Genomic DNA, 23,075 nt, shown 5'->3' on the forward strand with positions numbered 1-23,075 from the left:
CTCCGCCTGCGATGCCTACCGTTGATTTCGGATCAACCGGAAACGAAATCCGACTCTCTTTAGCTGGATAAAGGAGTTTGAAGATAACCTTAGGTAGGAGGCTGCGAGGCTAGATTCACAGCTAAACTTTAATTATAAGGGCGTATTCGTGAGTTTTTCACCAGGCATCAGTGAATGCCTACTTGTACTCTTATACGTGCTGTTATATCACTGTAGGAACCTTCAATTCTTTCCGGGAGTGGCCTCATTTCCATATACAAGTGTGTTACACTTTCACGTGACTAAATAAGAGAGAGTTAGCTGCAGCCTAAGTTCGTTATGAGGCTGCGTGCTCCTCTAAAGTAATAGTTATTGTGATGTCGAGGTGTTCTGTTGCCATATTACTCTTCAAGTCGTCACAAAATTACCGTATCCTCATGAAAGGCCGGACATAAAAACATCTTTAAACGTCCTTAAATTCATCACACTTCTGTACCCGATATTTGAGCCTCATTCTTTATGGAATTCGAAGGTTGTGTAGCGAATTTTAAAAATGTACATGTGCTGCTTCCTACGCTTTGTGATAAAGCCTGTCAGAGTATGTGCCTCAGAATTATAATAAAGTAAACCAAAGGCACCCATGCTGGCATACAGACATATTTCATATCGCTCCTCGCATAAAGCGCTCACTTAAAAATTTTCAGTTCAAGTGTAATGTGAATGCTTCTTCATTTAATGCATTGGTGTGTAATCAGAAGTTAAACGAACAGGCTAAAAACTACTACTTTAGCAGTGCCTTTTTATATTTATGAACAAATTTATCCAGCGTCCTGAGTTCAATTAGTCCTGCATCTTCTATGCCCTCACCGCCTATTTTTGATGGCTATTCCTCCTCAAACCCTGAAGCTGTACCATTAGGTAGTTCAGTTATCTTATTTGTCTACCTTTAAAGGCATCACTCCTTCATTTTGCGCGTACAGCAAACTACCTGCTCTTTCTAAGTCTGAATGAGGATCCTCTAGAGTACATAACCTTATACTGAATTTTGAGTTTTTGATATATTCTAGCACAGAAGTATTTCACATACGTTTTTAAAGTATATTCAGATTGACGAGCTTTCTTACTGTAATAATAACAAATGTTATTTTCTGCAGCATTTCCTCACCCAGCTCTCGAAATTAGCAAAAGTCATGCGCGTATTTAAGTTCAAAAACAAGGAAATAATGCCAAAATATAGGTGAATACTTTTGCTTTCTGCCAGCTCTAAACTTCTGAAGCGTTTCATTAACAAATACAATGTAGAATGCCTAAATTCACTCATTGTGCTTTCAAGATTCTAGCCTGAATTTCGTGCGGCATATTATGTTGTTACACAGTTGCTTAAATTTACGCTGGACTATGCTTCTTCGATTAGCGACCGAAAACAGATTGATGTCTTATTTATTAACTACTCGAAGGTGTTTGGCCTGGTTTTCCATGCAAAACATTGCAAATTTTCTCAATATTTTGCCAACAACAAGTTGGTTGATTGGACTGCAGTTTACTTGCTGTCGCGCTTAAAGTTTGTTACGTTTAACCACGCTAAATTATACTGATTTAGATATCACATCAGGATTGGGCCTCAAGGCTTGGTGCTTGTTCAACTTTTGTTTATTAATCATACAAAGCCGGAGAAGAAATTAGCGGTGAGCCTCTAATGAAGCTTAGAATGTATGCAGACGACTGCGTGGTCTGTAGAACCTTGGCTAACAAATAAAATCTCGATGTGCTAATATCTTAGAAGTGTGGCAGCTTGGGCTAGTTGGTATGGCGTGACGATAGTTATAGCGCGAGAACCAAACGACGACACAGAGACAAGAATTTTGTGTCCTTCTTGTCTCCGTGTCGTGGTTTTGTTCTTGCGCTGTAACTATCGTCGTGCTAATAAGGTTTTGTTTTCGTCTTTTTGTAACGGGAGTGAAACATGGCAAAACTCACTAAGGCTGTAATCATGACGTTTACCATAAGCAAAATACATTCAATTTTTCATATACTAAAGACCGTTGAAGTCTAGCATAGGTGTTATGTAGCTTAAATACATTCGTGTAACTCTCACAGAAACTTTAAATTGCCACGCGCATGCTGAAACAATCTTCAACAATCTCTTTGAAAACCTTGGCGTCTGCGGCGCATCTTAAACCACTCGACGAAAAAAAAAAGAACTGCTGACCGACAGCGCATAAGACCTAGCTGAGACTCGAATACACATCGGCTGTTTGCTTGCTTCACCAAAAATATGACATGGCTTTGTTAGAATGTTTTAAAAAACAATTCGCAATGTTCATAGACTGCCGCGCCGCCTAGCGAAATTCAAGAGCGTCATCCCGATGATTATAAGAAGGCAGACGCTCCCATGTTTGGCTGTGCTAGCTAGCCTCAGTGTTAATGCGTTAGCAACAATCGAACACAAACCACTTTGTATGTTTCGTGCATCATATACTGGACCATCCATGACGCGATAAATTATATTTGTTTTTGCGAGACGTCAAGTTATCGTGAAAATGCTTAGCGAATCGCGCGTTCAGTTATAGCCCACCGAGTAAACTTATCAGCTTCGCGCGACAGCCACGTTGAATAGTTGAATGTCATCATTTGACCTTTGCAGTAGAAACTCCTTTTGTTTCATAAGCGTGTAAAATTGGTGAGTGCTTTTGTAGTGCATGAATTCCATAACATTCAATGTACGCCGAAAGCAGTGCAGACTTTCTATTTACTCTTCCAAACCTTGCCGGATGCTGCGCCACTTGATCTTTAGGTTCGTTGATAGATTGCAGCACACTACAAGCGATTCGATTCTTGCTTGGTGTCGGAGCCAATTGTTACCCGCGCGCAAAAAACGTGGAGAGTGATGCAGTATCGGTGTTGTGAGTGGTTTTTGACGTGTTGTTAAATTTATCGAAGTTGTTCGACAGAAAAAAGTCTGCAGATTACTTTCATCGGTGGTGTTTAAATAAACCGTCTTGACGTCGAGTTTTTTCACTGGACGTAGAACGCACTGAGAGTGAAAGCAACAAAAACTATCAGCTGCCAACTCACGAACAGGGAGTTGCACTTCACGTCCCCTCGTGCATTAATGGCGTTTTCAATTTCGTAAGTCACTTTGGTTGTATTTTGTTTGATATCCTTCACCCATGTCAAAAAAGAAGCGCAATTGTCCTTGTGCATTGCATGTAGCCTAGTTACAATGATTATACGGAGCGCCGCATGCAGCCAACAATCGAAGTCGACCAGGGAGGCAAAATTGTTACAGAAATGAAGCGTGCAGTTACGACTACAGTCCACGTCTCTCTGCTACTTTCTCCTCCACCTCACCGTTACTATTCGAACGATGTTGGTGTTGGACAAATTTTCACAATCTCAACGTTGCGAAAAGCGCAAGCGTGCATTCGTTTCGATATTCTTCTTGCAATCGTACTGGAACCTGCAACATCCGAGTGCACTGAATTTCGCACTGTTAGGATGTGACACAAGTGTTACTTCATGGGAAGTTAAATGCTTTTGTTCCCTTTAAGAAGCAACTTCATGTTGCTTACAGTGAAAGCAATCATGACGGCGTAATATGTTTAGAGAGCATGGTCAAGGTCAATCTAAATAAGTCGCCAAAGTCGGAAAGAAAAGTGATCTAAAACCTTTTGCGACAGACATCAACGACCACGTGACGAGTGAAGCGTGACTCGATGACGGGGGGAAGGGGGAGAGCAAATAGCAAAAAAATGTTTAAAATCAGTGATTTTAATACATTCGTTACAAAAAAATTTGTAGATTACTTATTGAAAGCTTTACTCTTTTGTATTTGGTTGAGCACCCTTTTTTTCTTTGTTTTCAGAAACAGTGAGCACATGCAGTCCGTCTGATAACATGGGCCGACGGATTTGAGGGCGTATCCAGGCATTCTGCTATCTGAGATTGTGTTTAGTTGGGCGTGTTCTTTAATTCGGCGCTTTACGAGGTCAACGAAGCATCGCTCACTTTTTCGTCGTGGTTTCATGCGTACCTTCTGAAGTTTACCTATTATTTTTGTGCATTTCAAAATAGCTCACAGAATGTGTAGATAGCTAATCCTGTGACTGCCGACTGCTTTAGATGGCGCACAGCCAGCGTGTCCTAACCTTTGGTGATTGTGAACGCAACAAGCTACGCAACGAGACGCTGTACTTAACGCCTGCCAAAGCTATATTATTGCGATGGCAATTATATGGACACTCAGCTGGACACTCTCGACGTGGGCGTCAATGTCATGCACCGTATATGTATGCGTATCTATATATATATATGAAAACGCAAGAAATAAAAAAAATCCCTCCGGCACGCGGAATCGAACGGGGAACATCTGCGTCGTGAAAGCGAGGCGTCAACCACTGAGCCACTGCGGAGCGTAAAAGCGAGGCGTTAACCACTGAGCCACCCCGGAGCACATTCAAGAGCCACCCAGGAGCACAGCCACCCCGGCGCACATCCTTCGCTATTCAAACGGCGAGCTACTTATATTTACCGCTTACCGCTGATCACGAGCATCTGGGGGGGGGGGCGCCGCGGTGGTCTAGTGGCTAAGGTACTCGGCTGCAGACCTGCAGGTCACGGGTTCGAATCCCAGCTGCGACGGCTGTATTTCCGATGGACGTGGAAATGGTGTAGGCCCGTGTGCTCAGATTTGGGTGCGCGTTAAAGAACCCCAGGTGGTCGAAATTTCCGGAGCCCTTCGCTGCGGCGTCTCTCGTAATCATATGGTGGTTTTGGGACGCTAAACCCTACATATGAATCAATGGGGGGAGGGGGGGATTGTCTCTTCAGCATTACCAGCAAGGTGGAGCACTGAGCGAGTGTCGCCACATCGAGCGGAGGTGCCCGCTCTAATCTCCTTTGCGTTCTTTGCCCGGCTTAAAAAAGGGGAGCGACGCTCCCTCACACGCCTTACTCTAGCAGCGGCGAGGAGGGGAAGGTCGTGTGCCTAAGCTGGCCTTGGGCTTTACCTAGATTGATTCTGCTGTAGTTAGCGGGTGCAGAATTGTCACTGCAACTATTGCAGTCTCCGTCTGGGAAAAGCGCCCACGTTTCAGACACAGAAAGTAACAAATGAGACGCTTATTTGCGTGCATCCGTACTTGTGAGCATGTTTTGTGCGTCATTTGTGCGTGAAAACGCGGGGCATGCGCTGATCTGCTTTCGATTCTGTGCGTAAGCTTTCAATTTGTGGCGATTGTGCTCATTGCTTCGTACTTGAACTGGTATAGCGCATTATGGGGAAAAAAGAAGAAACGGCCGAGCAGACCGACACAATAGAGCAGAGCGCTCTGTTCTCTTGTGTCGGTCTGCTCGGCTGTTTCTTCTTTTTTCCCCATAATGCGCTATACCAGTTCAAGCACGACGAACCAACTCGCCCAATTTTCAACGCTCATTGCTTCGCCTTTCCGGCAAAGCTGTGACTTTTTTCAAAACTGTTGTCTCGCTGCAGTGTTTTTCATCGAGTGGGCAACGGGAGTTTTTGAACTATTATAATATAGTGTTTATGTCCAGTTCTCACAATAGCCGCTGCAAAGTTTCTTGTGCATAATGAAATACATTGTTTGGGTAATAAAACAACATTGATTCCTCAATCTTTATTATTTTTGCTTTTTTTCTCTCGTATGCAATTGGAAAAACAAAATTAGGGCGCGATATAATCACGTAATAAAAAAGACAAGTAGCAGGTCAGCAATTAAAACAATTCAATTTGATGCCATGTGGGTGAAATGGGCAACGTCGCTACCACTTCCAGTTGTGACGTCATATTTATTTTTGTTGCTTTTTGGCTGTTAGTTCTCCCCTCCACATGTAGATGGCGACGGTGGCAGCGAGCCGCCGACTACTGGATTTTCGGGCTTCTACGGAAGTTACCCTACCAGTTAACATATACATTGGCATGGCTACGTTACACATTTGATCCCGTGCAGCCCCGACAATGCGCTACAAGCTAGATGCCCGCTAAAGCGGCAACTTTGTCAGTAAGGTTCGGCACGAATTATCTCTGCGTGCCGCTCAGCTCATACGATGGTGCAAGAATACTTTAGGTGAGCGAACACGGGGACTATCTGGTGCCCGATAATCTTCTGCTTCACAATGAGCGCGAAATATTGCGCTAAAAAGTTTGCCCCGGCTCCTGTCCTCCCTCTCGGTGTAGAAAGCCCCGCACGTGGGAAAGTAGCGGCGCTCATTTAGCGTGGCCACAACACCTTCGCCACGCTCTTCATCTCCTCCTTTACCACCCCCTTTTTAATGGCGCCGCTCTATAGTGTGCCGCGAGGTTGATATCGTGTGATAACCCCGTTTTCTAAAATTTGGAAACAGTCACCCACGTGCCGGACTTGATTTGCCGAATATGCCAGCAGCCCGCAATGGTCCTTAAAACCCCGATACTTCGTAAAAGTACCACCATCTGCTCTCCCCCTCGGCGCCTCCTCACTGGCGCGTTGCTTTTTTCCTTTGGCTTGCGACTATGGCGGCCCGTGTAACGCCCCACGAGCTTGCTCCGACGGGAAGAGGAGGCATTGGCGCAGATCGAAAGAATGCTGTACTTTTCCGAATGTATAGCGGGATTCACACAAGGCCGAAATCCCCGGAGGAGAGGCGAGGATGGCGCATCACGAGACCACTTCAGACGTTAGTGTGTCGACGTGACCCCCTAGCAGCACCTCGGGAAGTGGGGCAGCTTGGGCTAGTTGGTATGGCATGGTGATAGTTATAGCTCGAGAACAACACGACGACACAGAGACCTTCGTGTCCTTCTTGTCTCTGTGTCGTAGTTTTGTTCTCGCGCTATAACTATCGTCCTCGGGGGAAGCGGGCATAGTTTCTCAGAACGGTCAAATGATCCCCGTGCAGCGGTGGATGTCGCGAAATGCTGGGTGGGTCTCTGGCCACATTGTAGCCCTCTCTATAGTGCCTAGAATATACTGGCTGGTCTGCCCTTCGCCAGCCATTTTCAATGGAGGAGGTTGGCAGGGATTGTGATGAATGCCCGCAGTGGCCGCGAGGGGCGCTGCCAAGCGGGTGGGTGTAAAGTCCCTCTATCTACCAAAAGTAGCGAAAGGTCTTGATCCAGCCGCCTCGCCGCGCGATTGGCCGGTTGGCGACACATGACCTTTTCTCCTTCGCGCCCCGCCCTAAGGGTCCAGCAGTCGTTCGCTGTGCATGCGGATCGCGTGGTTGTTTACGTTTCCGAGCGTGGAATTGGACGTTTCGGTAAGTAAAAAACATTTCTTGCGCCTCTTTTGCATTGTTTTTGCAACGTAGAAGTGTTTATTTACCTTTCACTTCAGTGGACGCGGGAATTACGTGTTTTTATTCAACGTTTGCGGCATGACACGCTAGCATGCCGGGATGCTGTGCCTACGGTTGCTGCAACCGTATGACGGATGGAAAGAAGTTTTTTTCTATTCCTCGCGGTGATGATAACATCAGCAGACGGAAGATATGGCTCCACAGAATCGGGCGCAAGGATTTCGTGCCCACTGAAAATACCCGGCTATGCGAGGTAAGTGACTTTGTGGTTTATATAAAATGTAAACACTCTCGTAGATTTCAGCCAGCCATGTGCCTCGCTGGCGTGCCTCTGTTCGTGTATATACTGTTTCACGGGCGTTATCTTAACAACGCTGTTATTGTTTTGGCGTTCTTGATGCGGCTGATTTGCGCATTATAGTTATTTACGTTGCACAACCCGTATTTCGCACAGTGATCAGCTCGAGACCCCAATAAAATTGCGTTTGTTTATGTCATCCTTATGCGAGCTTTGTCAAGGGTAAACGACTAATGTGTTGGTGGAGCACTGAATAGGAAAGCCTAGAGCAATGCAGAGTGCCCCTTGCCATTATGTTGCTTTGACCCGTCTGCTTGAAACAGCCTTTCGTTTGTGCATTACGCATCAGGGCGTGTCCCATAAAGTTATTTTTCAGGTGTGGGCATCCTTTTATAAGGTTTAGATGCAGAAGCATGTGTAAGTGAACTTATTGAAGTTTTCCTGTTCATGCAAGGTTTTCCAGATCACGTGAGCATCGATGTAAATGTGTCAATGTGCCAGAGGCTGCTTTTATTCTGTCAATTCAAGGTATTTATGTTGTTATTACCATGTGCGCGAACCACACAGAGGCGGCTGTTATTCTCGGATATTTTTCGGGTGGCTTTAAAACTTGAAACTTACAATAAAAGGTCCGTTCTTGGTTTTTCTTATTTATTTTGCTTTGTCACGCCTTGCTGTGTTTTGCAGCGGAGCTCAGCGCGAGGTCGATTCAGGCTTGTTTGTCTAAGCACTATGCATATTTTTTACAGGACCACTTTGATGTTGAAGAATTTGAGTCATTAATCCTACAAAGCTCTGGCCAGAAGAAACTGAAGCCGTATGCCATGCCGAGCATCTTTACTCATCGGCCGAAACGAAAACGAACGTTTTATTGCGAAGCTTCACGCGCCCCGGGATCGTTAGTCGTTGTCCTCACTGCTTGAAGTTTCCTGGGCAGCTTACGCCACAAAGGGCAACAATTAACCGGTTCAATTGCGCACTGAGAGCGGTTTCAGCCGTCCGCAAAATGCACGCGAGCGAGCGGAGCGTCGTCTGCTAGCACTGCTCCTTGGACCCCTCCAGAGGGCGCGCGTGTAGTTGTCGCTACCTTTATATATATAGGGACCTTAGGTGGATGCTGACCGCGTGTGTCGTCTGCTTTGCCCAACCGATTTGCAGGAGTGATGTGGATTTCTGTGTTCATCTTTTAGTGTTATTACCGAGTTGTGTGTTTGTTTTTTGTGTCATCAAAGGGCGAGTTAGTGGCTGTCGTGTTTCTGTGCCTGTCACGGGAACTATGAGATGAATGATAGAATGTCGAAGTCAAAGCGATCGAAGGAAAGGACCTGCCTTGTACCGTTCTGTACAACTCGTTACCATTCGAACGAACAGTGATTACGAGTATTACCGGGCCAGCAAATGAAGCACGTCTCGCGGAATGGGACAGCAAGATAAAGAGGGCGGACATGAAACTGACACCAACTGCTGTGGTTTATTAGAGACACTTTCATGAGAGTTTTATCGAGCATGCGTTCATCGTCACTGTGAATGGCGTTGTCAACAAGATCATCCGCGACAAAGCGCGCCTCAAACCTAATGTGGGGCCCACCATATTCCCTGAATATCCTCAGCACCTTGTTTAAAAAATGCCAACTAAACGAAATACAAGAACTTTTGCTATTATAAAAAAAATACAAGAAATCATGTCCGCTATTAAAGTGACAATGCAGTTTACTGCCATTGAGTATTTGCAGCAAAGTTTAGATGCAGGTATGAAAAAAAGGAATGGAAAGACACTGCTAACAGCTAAATTTTATTAAAGCCTCTGCACATTATATGGCTGGTGTTATCTCCAGACATAAACTGCTGGTCAAAGATTGGAAAAGTGAAAAAACATTTAAACCATTGTGGGCCACTTATCATGAAAGTAGTTGATTATTTAAGATGAAGCTTCATTAAAAAGTTCTGTTGTTTCTCTTCAGTTCTGTTTGAAGTTTGTAGAATGAGAGACACTTCATATCTTTGGTGTCACTTCTTCCTTAAAGAAACAGAATTGATACCCTAATGAAATAGAATCAAATAGTTTTTTCAGATAGAAACAGAGTTGATACCTTAATAATGTGACTGAAGTTGAATCACTTATTTTTTCAATGGCAAACAAACCTTACGACTTATTTCAGCAGAAGCTTTTAAATTGACACAAGGTATGCCTTTTTTGCACACTCTCAAGTCTATATGCTTTGGTCATTACTAGCTTATAAATATTAAAATGGTTTACAAGATGGGTTGCAAAAGTGCGAACTTTTGTATGCTAAATTGAATAGCTCTTGATCTTTTCATAGAGAACTGAAATATACAGGACAGGTAATTGACTCAGGTTGATTACTGTCTAGATGTTTTTTTAAGCCCATATATATTTACTTTCATAATTTGTTGCATATATTTGATTTAACTCTTATTGTCAAGACACTTTTTTTTAAGTTCTACCGGTGTTATACCTGAGATATAGTTATTACTCACAGTACAGCAGGGGGCGCACAACTAATTGTAAAAAGTATGGTTTCTGAACATTCTAATTGACTAAATCCATATACAATACAGTGAATCTCATGATCTGCGGAGATTGATTTCGTGTGAAAAATTCAATGGAAAGCTGTCTTGGCTGCATTTTTTCACTCCTTGAGTCAATTTTTACTAAGTTGCTATATATTTCTGTGTAAACTTAGGAGCTGTCAGCATATAAAGGGCTTACCAGATCTGTCAATCACACTGATGCCTCTGGGATAGCTGGTGGTAAAGTATTATGGCTGCGCTCATATTTGTGCTTTTAAGAGCACAGACTTTATGTTTATGAAAATCAGGTGCATTCCTTGGTGCCATGATGTGCATATCATAATTTCTGCCAGGTAAAACATCGCTTCATTGTAGCTTTTTGATTCATATAAGAGTACATACTTATTGTTTATTACACTGTTTTAAACAAGGATAGACAAAATTGCAAACACACTCGACATTGCTTTCATACGATGCCTGATTAGTATTGTCTGGAAAATTTACAACCACTGGTGTGGCCATGTACACCACCTGAAATTCCAGGGTTTAAATGCAGCCGCAGTTGATAATACTGTATCTTTTCATTGAAGTTTCTCACTCGTTGTATAGCTGCTATGATTGGCAACAGATTTATTTTTGTACTCTCTCCCTAATGCTTACTCAGACATTTATTTTCAAAGTGCATTCTTGCTGTTGCTGAGTTAACATAGGCAGTGAATCACATGTGGGTCATACCCACATCAAACAGTCGGTAGTGTGCAGGTATGCACACACGTGACTGATGAAAAAGGTTTGACAACGTTTTAGACAAGCATGTCACATTCTTCATGTCACGTGGTTAAGACACAGCAGTTACAATGTCACACTATTTATTCTCTTACAGCTGCTGCTTGTATTGTTCTTTGTCGAGCTGTCGCCTCTCATGCCAGTGCTACTGTGACTGCTCAGGCCACAAGAACGTTAGTGAACTGACGTTGCAGGAATTTGTGTCACCGAATCATCAGCAAATAAGCAAGCGCCATCAATTTCATTGCATCCTACACTGCCGATTCTGAACGGTTCAGCGTCCATTTCTACAGCATGGAACAGTGACAGGTGATCAGGCAGCTCATAAGCACACCCATATCTTCATTGCATGAGGCTATAGCACTATTCCATGTTAGTGAGTGTGAAACAAACCTGCACCATGTATATATTGTTTACTTTGTTGTCATTATCCAGTTTGAAATTTCCTTTCGACCTGGCATCGCACATTCAAAACATAGCCTTCGAAAGCTGACGTTCAAGACACGAAGTTGTAATTTTTGCGTTGAATTTTCCACTGGCAACCTCGAGCCGTAGTGGGTGCAAACATTTAGTGCTGGCAACCTGGCAAGTGTATTGTAAACATTGCTGGCACATTGTTACTGTATCTGACAGCACACCAAGTTAGTCAGCTAGAGCACTCTAGTCAGCTAGAGTTTGTATAAAAAGTCAGAAACTATACCTTTATTCTGAGAGCGCATGCTTAGGCCACTTTTCAACTAGTAAGATTATACCCATCATTGCCAACTTGTATAACAATCAAGAAGTTTAATCTGTGATGCGTAGCAGCTTTTCTGGTGCAGGGCAACGCCTCTAGCTGGAAGTTCGTAACATCATTTCCAAATATGAGTGTGGCTTTCGTAAGTCTTTTCATGTGACATTATACTTGCTTGCCATTTTGACTGTATACATTTGTTTCTTAGCATGGGCTCTCAGGTAGACGCATTGCTTCCATATTTTTTCCACAGCTCTTGATAGGGTTTCTCACTACATATTTTACTGACACAGCTAAACATTCCTCTGATTGTACTCATTTGTGTTAAAGACTCCCTTTTGCGCAGACATTAATTTATATCTCTCTATATAGACAACGTTTCTTCTGCCTGACATACGCTGTGTCCCAAGGAAGTGTGCTCAGTGGAGGCCTGTAGCCAGAGGGTGCCCCAGGAGTTTGTCCCCTACCTTGTCGAATTCGCATGATGTGGGTTGTCCTACTGAGCATAAGTAATGAAGAAAGTCATTTTTCATGGCCATCAACATGTGCCCCCCCCCTCTTCAAAAAACATTCCTGGCTACGGGGCTGTCTCTTTACGAGCTCGTTATTTCTTCTTGCTCGTTCTTCATCGTTTGTTTTTACCTCGCATTGTCTGCATGTGTATGAAATACAGGGTGCTTCAAGAATTGTGTTCTATATTATCTAAAAATTAGAAAAAGGAGGCAATTGCGTGCTGGTTGCGGCATTGCCTTTCCTGTGACAAGAGGAATCTTCAGATGGGCACAAACATAAATTGCGGCAGTATGTGACAATTGGGCAAGCACGTGACAATATTTTCAATTAAGAACATTAATATTTTTTACCAGTGGTAGTAGCTTATCGAGTCAAATGGGCAAATTCAAGTCCTTTCTACGAAAATTCTATAGCCACTTTAAAATTTTCGAAACGCAGTCACTGATAATCATCATGGAGTGATGAAATCTGCCTAATTTAGCTGTCGAAAGGAAAACCGGTGCACCAGATAGCACATCTACCCTTCAATTGGACAGCGCCCTCAATGGTGACGCTGTTTCTCTATCCGTTATCAACCGTCAATTTACACACTACTTTGTGTCCGCTTATCGACGCTCCAATAATCTTCTTCCCCAATGCAAGATAAACAGTGTCGCCTTGAGGGACATTGTCGAAGGAAATGGTGGATGCACTGTTTGGCGCGTCGATTTCGGTTTCCCCAGGTAAATTGAGCAGAATGCATCGCTCTGCGGTAATTACTACTGGCCGCATTTCCTAAATTTTAAAGTGGCTATGAATTATTTGTAAATAACTCGTTCAATTCACCCACTCGACCCGACTACCTATTATCTTTGGTTGAATAGATTATTTTGTTTATTTCTATAAATACTGCCAAAATTGATGTTTTTACCTATCTGAAGATGCCTTCAGCCACAGAAAGGAACTGCCGCGTGTTGCGCGGGAAGACCACTTTTCTCTAATTTAAAAAAAATGTTTGACACATTTCTTGAAGGATCTGTTGATGTTATCTCTAATGAGTCATTCCATGCCAAATCATCCAACGCTTTTCCGACCATCATGAATATGCTGATAAAACTTTCACATATTTCTCGAAGTACGAAACTCGTCCTGGTCATTTATTTTTGTTGCGAAAGGTTTTCCTTCCTATTTATGACAGCCTATTGTTTGGTGCTGTGTGAGGTCAAAGGTGTCAAACAGAAATTTTTTTTCAAAAGAAGTTTTTGGAATGCACTCTATAAAATACAATTCTGGCAAGGTGATTAAGTTATCTAATTTATTATTTTGAATATATATGTATATCAATTCTTTTAGGGATATTCACGCCAGTTATATTGAATAAAGTTGCCACATTTTAGATTTTGTTCCGGAAACATGCTAAATTCTAAGGACACAAATATAAATATCTGCTGGCGGCCTGTCAACAGGCTACAAATCAAAAATTGTTTAGGCACTGACGTTATAGCAGATACTCAGACAAAAGTTGTGAGTGTTACTTCGTTTGGGATACCATCGGTATTCACCATCAAAAACTTGCCTTGATGGTCGGACTATAAATGTGGACAAAATTTCATTTTAAGGCTCTATGGACAAGTTTATTATAGGTGGAATGACTAGATGGTATTATTTTTAAATTAGAAATATATTTTCTTTGATTATGTATCTGCACCAGCCTTTCGCCTACGTAACTCAAGTGGCATGACACACTCGCAAAGCTGATCTTCAGCAGAATCCCACTGACTTAGAATACAGAGACTGAATTTGCTGCTCTGTACAAAGTGATCGAAATGGGAATTGTGTTTTCTTCTCCATTTCATTACCAACAGAGGGGTGCTACAAGGACTGGGAGTAGTGTGGTGATTTCCAGATGAGTCATGCAGGTTTATGTGTATAAAGTCAGACATCCTTCTTTTCTGGGAGTTCTGCAAATGCAGTAGGTGTGTTTTATACACTTAATAATATATTTAGTCATACTTAGCACATGTTTTATAGCATGCTAGTAGCATTGATGCAGTACAGTGATAAACACTATTGTCACGGGGTTGTGACGTGGCCGAAGACAGGAGACTTCGTGTTAGGATTTAACTGTTTATTTGGGCGAACCTGTGCCCGGTAAATTGAAAGTCCAATTACAGCAGCAGTCTCGCACAGATAGCAGTCTCGGACTGATAGCGGCGAACGGAGCGTCGGCCTTCGATCAACAACTGACAAGCGGTGAAGCGCGTCGGCATTTATACTCTTGCCGTCGAATGTTCAAGCGTTATCGCTGGTGGTGGCGTAGCTTCCAGAACAATCTGTACCGTTCGCACAGTGGGCGTGATCTTATCGAAATGATCAACTACAGTCCGGAACCTTCTAGAAAACTGCAGGCGCGGTTTGCGCCGAGAATCGTGCGGTGTTTTCGGACGATAACAAAAACTTGGGAAATGGAACGTGGCATTGCCCCCCTCTGAAAAAAGGCATCGTCCCGATGCTTTAACTAAAGTAGAAAGTACAATAATAATGCAAGAAAGTACAATGAATAAATTAAGATACAACAATAATACAAAAAAAAACACTAGTTCAGTTTGTTAACGCGCATGAAACGGCTTGAGGCGCGCGACATGGACGACTTCAGGTCGCGATCGGCGTCGTTGAGAGTTCGTGATGCCGTCGGGGACAGCCTCGTAATCAAGTGGGCCGAGCCGTCGAACCACCCTGTACGGTCCGTAGTACCGTCGCAGAAGCTTTTCACTTAGTCCACGTCGGCGTATCGGCGTCCACACCCAAACACGTTCACCGGGCTGGTATTCCACGAAGCGTCGTCGTAGGTTGTAACGGTGGCTGTCGGTCGTCTGTTGATTCTTGATACGGAGACGCGCAAGTTGTCGGGCTTCTTCGGCGCGTTGAAGGTACTCGCTCACATCGAGGTTTTCTTCGTCGGTGACGTTGGGTAACATGGCATCGAGCGTCGTTGCCGGGCTCCTTCCGTAGACCAATTTGTATGGCGATATCTGCGTCGTCTCCTGCACCGCCGTGTTGTATGCGAAGGTCACATACGGAAGAATGGCATCCCACGTCTTGTGTTCGACATCGACGTACATTGACAGCATGTCGGCGATCGTCTTGTTAAGCCACTCGGTGAGGCCGTTGGTCTGTGGGTGGTACGCTGTCGTCCGGCGGTGGTTTGTTTGGCTGTATGCCAAGATTGCTTGAGTTAAGTCGGCAGTGAATGCCGTTCCTCTGTCGGTGATAAGGACCTCTGAGGCGCCATGACGTAGGACGATATTTTCGACGAAGAATTTAGCTACTTCGGATGCACTGCCTTTTGGCAGGGCTTTTGTCTCGGCGTAGCGGGTGAGGTAGTCGGTAGCTACCACGATCCACTTGTTTCCGAAAGCCGACGTCGGGAACGGCCCCAGTAGGTCCATACCTATCTGCTGGAAAGGTCGGCAAGGTGGATTAATTGGCTGCAGAAGTCCCGCTGGCCTTGTCGGCGGTGTCTTGCGTCGCTGACAGTCCCGGCATGATCTCACATAACGAGTGACGTCGGTGGTAAGACGTGGCCAGTAGTACCTTTCTTGTATCCTCGCGAGCGTGCGAGAAACACCGAGGTGCCCTGCCGTCGGATCGTCGTGAAGGGCCTGCAGGAGTTCTGGTCGCAGAGCTGAAGGCACCACAAGAAGGTACTTAGCTCGAAGCGGTGAAAAGTTTTTCTTTTGTAGAAGACCGTTTTGTAGAAAGAACGACGCAAGTGCGCGCTTGAATATCTTCGGGACTTCGGCGGTCCTGCCTTCGAGGTATTCTATTAGGGCCTTAAGTTCCGGGTCGGCCCTCTGTCGTTCAGCGAAGTCGTCAGTAGTTATCGTTCCTAAGAAGTAGTCGTCATCCGGATCCTCGGGTATCGGTTGGTCGACAGGCGCACGAGAGAGACAGTCGGCGTCGGAGTGTTTTTTGCCGGACTTGTAAATGACAGTAATGTCATATTCTTGAAGTCTCAGGCTCCATCGTGCGAGGCGACCTCAGGGGTCCTTCAAGGTGGCTAGCCAACACAATGCGTGGTGGTCGCTCACAACTTTGAAGGGCCTGCCGTAGAGGTAGGGGCGAAATTTCGACGTAGCCCAGATGATGGCGAGGCACTCCTTTTCTGTTGTGGAATAATTTGCTTCTGCTTTGGATAGCGATCGGCTGGCGTAACTAATAACCCTTTCAAGTCCGTCAGCCCTCTGCACAAGAACGGCACCAAGGCCTACGCTGCTTGCGTCAGTATGTATTTCTGTCTCGGCAAATTCGTCGAAATGGGCAAGTAACGGAGGCGTCTGGAGGCGATGTTTAAGCTCCTGGAAAGCGTGTTCCTGCGGCGTTTCCCACTTAAACTCCACGTCGGCCTTGGTAAGGTTAGTGAGAGGATCGGCGATGCGGGCGAAGTTTTTCACGAACCGCCTATAATAGGCACACAGGCCCAGAAATCGGCGCACGGCTTTCTTGTCAGTGGGCGGCGGGAAGTCGGCGATGGCGGCTGTTTTCCGTGGATCGGGACGAACTCCAGACTTGCTGATAACGTGCCCCAGAAACAAGAGCTCCTCATACGCAAATCTGCACTTTTCTGGCTTCAGTGTGAGTGCGGAAGTCTTGATGGCTTGAAGTACAGCTTCAAGGCGCCGAAGATGCTCGTCGAAACTCGAAGAAAACACGACGACGTCGTCCAAGTACACAAGGCAAGTCTGCCACTTCAATCCTGCCAGTACTGTATCCATAACGCGTTGAAACGTTGCAGGCGCTGAGCAAAGGCCGAAGGGCATCACCTTAAACTCGAAGAGGCCGTCCGGTGTTATGAACGCCGTCTTCTCTCGGTCTCTTTCGTCGACTTCGATTTGCCAATAGCCAGTCTTAAGGTCCATTGACGAAAAGTACTTGGCGTTATGGAGCCGATCAAGTGCGTCGTCTATTCGTGGGAGGGGATACACGTCCTTTCTTGTGATTTTGTTCAGGCGGCGATAATCGACGCAGAAACGTAGGGTCCCATCCTTTTTCTTCACTAACACCACGGGGGATGCCCATGGACTCTTGGACGGCTGGATAATGTCATCCCGCAGCATTTCATCAACTTGCCTCTTCATGGCCTCACGTTCTCGCGTCGAAACCCTGTACGGACTCTGACGGAGTGGTCTGGCATTTTCTTCGGTTATGATGCGATGTTTCGTGATTGGGGTCTGCCGAATTTTCGATGACGACGAAAAGCAATCTTCGTATTGCAGGAGCAGGGCCTTGAGCTGTTCTTGCTTATCGTTCGGAAGTCTGGGATTGACGTCGAAAGCTATGGGAGGGGCTTGGTTCCTCTGAACAGGTTCTGCAGAATCGGCGAGGGCGAAAGCACTGGTGGCTTCGACAATTTCTTCGATGTATGCGACCGTTGTTCCTTTGTTCACATGTTTGTACTCATGGCTGAAATTCGTGAGCAAAACCGTTGTTTTGCCTCCCCGCAGCTCTGCAATTCCTCTTGCGACGCAAATATTTCGGGTGACCAACAGATGCTGACTGCCTTCAACGACGCCTTCCAAGTCAGGTGATTTAGGAGCGCCGACTGAAATAATGACGCTTGAGCGAGGCGGAATGGTGACTTGTTCTTCCAGCACATTCAAGGCATGGTGTCCTGATGGCGTGCGCGGCGGTAGTGCTCTTCTGTGGATAAAGTTATAGACTTTGTTTTTAGGTTGATGACAGCACCATGGAGGCATAAGAAGTCCATGCTAAGGATGACATCTCTCGAGCAACGCTGTAGGACTACGAAGTCTGTAGGATAAATACGGCCGTTAATGGTGACTCTCGTTGTGCAGATTCCTGCAGGCGTTACGAGATGACCTCCGGCTGTGCGGATTTCAGGGCCTTTCCAAGCTGTCCTAACTTTCTTTAACTTCGCGGCGAACGACCCACTGATGACAGAATAGTCGGCTCCAGTATCGACGAGAGCAGTCACACTGTGGCCGTCGATAAGAACGTCGAGGTCGCTAGTTCGCCGTCTCGCATTACAGTTAGGGCGTGGCGTCGGGTCACGGCTGCGTCGGCTTGTTCCGCTGCTTCCATGCTGCGTCGTCAGGCCACCTTCGGTAAATGAGCTTTCGCCGTCAGGGCTTTGCCTGGCTGGCGTTGTGTTCGAAAAGCTCCGTCGCGGCGTCGTCGTCGTCGGAGGATCTTCGGTAGTTCGTCGCACAGCAACCGCACCTCCATCGGTTGCTGCCCTTAGTTTCCCGGATACGGGCTAGGAGACCGGCCCCGCGTTGGGCCAGAGTACTGCCGGTGGTGCGGTGACGTGCGGCGGCTGGGCGACGGCGAACACGAAGGGCTTCGTGGTGTCCACCGAGTTCCTGTCAGGTAGTCGGCGATGTCACGTGGTCGTTCTCCTGGCTGTGGACGCGGTGCATTGACGGCGAAGCCACGCAGTCCCATTTGTCGGTACTGGCAACGGCGGTATGTGTGTCCGGCCTCGCCGCAGTGGTAGCAGAGCGGGCGATTGTCAGGGGTGCGCCAGACGTCAGTCTTCCTCGGTGCACTGCGCTGGGCCGCTGGCGAACGGTGTGACGTCGGTGGGGGTGGTGGCGGCGGTGGCGTCTGTCGACGGAAGTGCGATGGGGCGGTGTTTTGGCGTGGACGGGGAGGAGCGTTGTGGCGCAGTGCAGCGGCGTAGCTCATAGCTTCCGGCTCGGGCAGCGGTGCGTGGGGAATTTGAAGCGATTGCCGAATTTCTTCTCGCACAATGTCGGCAATTGAATCCACTTGAGGCTGGGCCGAAGGCAACAGCTTGCGCAGCTCTTCCCGCACGATCACTCGGATCGTTTCACGCAGGTCTCCGGAGTTACTGGCTTGAGCAGCAGCGCAGTCTGCAGTCAGGCGACGATTATACTGTCTGGTGCGCATGTCCAGGGTCTTTTCGATAGTGGTCGCTTCTGCTACAAATTCTTGGACGGTTATCGGTGGGTTTCTCATCAGTCCCGCGAAGAGCTCCTGTTTGACCCCTCGCATGAGGAAACGAACTTTTTTCTCCTCAGGCATTTCTGGATCAGCGTGACGGAATAGTCGGGTCATTTCTTCTGTGAAAATGGCGACATTTTCATTTGGTAGCTGAACCCGAGTCTCTAATAAAGCAGCGGCCCTCTCTTTGCGAGCGACGCTCGCGAAAGTTTGAAGGAATGCGCCGCAGAAAACATCCCACGTTCGGAGCGCGGACTCCCGATTTTCAAGCCAAGTCCTTGCGGTGTCTTCCAAATAGAAGAACACACGACGCAGCTTTTCGTCATGGTCCCAGTGGTTGAGGGCGGCCACACGGTCGTATGTCTCCAGCCAGGACTCCGGGTCTTCGAACGATGACCCATGAAAAATTGGTGGTTCCCTGGGTTGATGCATGACCATCGTGGGCTGGGACGCTGCGGTTGTCATTGTCGCTGCAGTCACGGTCATGGCCTTCGTCTTCCGCGCCTTGTCTGGTAGAAGCCCGTACTCCGGTGGTAGCCCTTGCTGTCGGCGGCTTGTTCGCTGCTCCTGGTTGGTGTCGGTGTCTTCTCCGCGACGTGGGCTGGGTTCACGGCTTGACGGGGGCGTCCGGTACATGAACGAAGCAGCACCTCCACCAGATGTCACGGGGTCCTGACGTGGCCGAAGACAGGAGACTTCGTGTTAGGATTTAACTGTTTATTTGGGCGAACCTGTGCCCGGTAAACTGAATGTCCAATTACAGCAGCAGTCTCGCACAGATAGCAGTCTCGGACTGATAGCGGCGAACGGAGCGTCGGCCTTCGATCAACAACTGACAAGCGGCGAAGCGCGTCGGCATTTATACTCTTGCCGTCGAATGTTCAAGCGTTATCGCTGGCGGTGGCGTAGCTTCCAGAACAATCTGTACCGTTCGCACAGTGGGCGTGATCTTATCGAAATGATCTACTACAGTCCGGAACCTTCTAGAAAACTGCAGGCGCGGTTTGCGCTGAGAATCGTGCGGTGTTTTCGGACGATAACAAAAACTTGGGAAATGGAACGTGGCACTATCGTAAAACAACCATTTCTTATTTTTCAGGCTTTCAGGAGAGCACACTGCTGCCTGAGACCCAAAGCCTGTCATATGAATACAGAAGCGAAAAAAGAACTTTAAATTAAGAACTGGTAGCCAAAGGGATAGTCTCGCTTATGTTGTGCGTATGGGATAATTGTATACTGTATATGTTTTAACGGCTTGATGGCTCATCTGGGAGTCGTCACCAGTGGCGTAGGCAGGAAAGCAGGAGACGCTGCCTAACTCTACCCCCCGACCCCCCCCCCCCGACTCCCCCCCGCACAGTCCAAGTATTTTTTGTCCTAAAGCCATGGATTGTCCTTCTACTGTGACTGGTTCGTGACCGCCCAGTTTATTGACGACTCAGCAGACGGTGCTAGTGTGAGTGACAGACAGACGGATTCATGGTTACCAATAAAACCTCCTGAAGCTTCGCTCCAAACATCTTCATTCACTTTGTAGATATGCTGTGATTTTCTTAGTTCTCCATATGCATACCTACATACACACATACAAACACACTAGAATGTACATAAAATATGACCGAAGTTGCTTTCCCTTCACAAACCACCCCCACGCGAAAAATATCTTTTTGCTACGCTACTGGTCTCCACACTCTAGTGACATTCATTGTAGCGCACATCTGTTGGCAATGGAATGAAGATGATAGCTGTATGCCAATTTAAACTGCTCCGCCTCATGCTTGCTGTGTGTACCTCAGGTCTGTGTAAGTCTATTGAAGATTGCCTTTGCAAGTGCTTCATGCCGCTTGAGTTGAGTAGGGATGAAGCTGGTGGAGATACATAATTTCAAAAAAAATACCTCTCGAGCCTAAGAAATAATACCCTTTAGTAACTTCACCTATATTGGGGTAGTACATGAAGTTTCAAAATGAAATGTGCATATTTTTGTCCGACCACCAAAGCAAGCCTTTTGATGCTGAATACAGAGCTTTTCCCCCCCAAAAAACGTGAAATTCACTTTTTTTAAACTAGCTGCTAAACTTCGGTGCGTAAATTATTTTTATTAAATAGCACGTCGAAAAGGTCACTAGCACATTTTTATTTGTGTCCTTATAATTCACCATGTTACCAGAAAAAATCCCAAACCTGGCAAGAGTATTCAATATTGCTCGTGGGAGAAGCTCTTAAAGAATTGATATACATAAGTCATTGTTTTCAGTTAGATCACTTCAATAAATTGTTGGAAATGCCAATTATTGAGTGCATTTCAAAACGACTTGTGAAAAAAACTTGTTGTTTTAAGACATTTAGCTCAGTCGGTGCCATACTACAGACTCTCATAACTAGAGAGCAAAATTTTTGGCAACGGAATTAAATGACCAGGACGAGCTTCGAACTTCGAGAACCATAAAAATTTTTTCCGCCACACTCGTGATGGTCGAAAAGGCACTGGGTGATTTTGCATGACATAACTCTCATCGTTGTATGGTTTGATACATTGAATTGCTTCTTTGCTCCTCTTGCCTCATCTATTATTGTTAGCCAATATTTTGGTGTGTTTATGAAGCTCTTTGTGCTTTTAGCTATTTCATTCTGTATAATATGTAATATAATTTAATATCTGCGATCAGTTATTTTTGTGCTGCAAGCCAGTGTCTGTAACAAGGCCTAATAAGAGTCTTGAAATGAATAAAAATGATTGTGCTCACACTGTTTTTGCTCTGTACTCGCCTGGTGTGGTTGTGCTGACAAAATGTTTTTTGAGTTTTTCAGAAATGAAGTCCGCAAACCACTTGTTACAATAGGAAAACAAGACAGGTGATTTGAATATCTGGAAGTTATGATATTCCCTCTTCGTACTTTAAAACCAAGATACAAAGCCACCGAAATAAGATACATGTTTTGACGATTTTTGTTCACACAATTTGTAGCATGTCTGTGCTGTATTTTGTTTTATGATCATTGGAAAATAGAATTCAATTTCAGTGAATAGGACACTTCTGGTTGTTGGTTTTTAAGCATTTCAATTCACTTCGTACAAATTTTAGCACGGGCAGGTGCAGTCAAAGGTTTCATGGTGATGCTTCGAGAGGATTAGTTGGAATAGTGGCCAGGGAAATTTCGAATGACCTTGCACTTGCAAAAAAAAGATCTGCTGAATACATATGCCTCGCGTTGAATGTAATAGAAACGCGTTTCTCATTCACGGACATGCACCAATAGTATTATGAATAATATGTGTGAAAAGCCCTACAGAGCAGGTGTTGTCTCGTAGTAGCCGTTACTTTATTTCTTCATTGCGGAGATATCTGTGAAAATTGAACGAGCTGTACGTTCTATGTGTTTTACATGATCTGTGGTGTACTATTTTCTTTTTACGGAAGTGGTTGGCAGCATGTTACCTACGCGTTTTACGTAATCAAGGGAAATTTTTTTGCAGTTTAAGTATACTTGCATCGTGGCTCGTACGTGAGGTTGAGTTCACGCAGTTTTCTGTAGCACGAACAGGCTTACGAGGACGTCGTTAATGCACGCTCGGTGACACCACCCCTTTTCGTACTGCGTCAAGAAATCAGGTAGCGAACAAATTGCAGTTCCTAACGTTTGCGAAAGTACTTTGGTCTGCTATACATTCATTTGATGATCAAGAGTTCATCCGGTGAAAGCGGAACGGCGCGCACGCCTGTGTGTCCTATCTTTTTTTATGCAAGTTGATGGGTTGATACTCTCCCACAGCTATCTTGTATAGCACGGCGCGTCACGTATAGGCCGTGTGCATAGAGAATACTGCTAATATTTCGTCGCGATGACCCACTTTTCTTGCCTACTTCGCATGAACTTGTTTTATTTCTGCAGTCTCTGGTGAACTTCGGTGCACTTGCGATCGTGTCATGCTCCTGCATAATTTACACTCGTGCGAGTGTTGTAGCACCC

Source organism: Rhipicephalus microplus, chromosome 9 (genome assembly GCF_043290135.1).
Source record: "Rhipicephalus microplus isolate Deutch F79 chromosome 9, USDA_Rmic, whole genome shotgun sequence".
Lineage (NCBI taxonomy): Eukaryota > Metazoa > Arthropoda > Arachnida > Ixodida > Ixodidae > Rhipicephalus > Rhipicephalus microplus.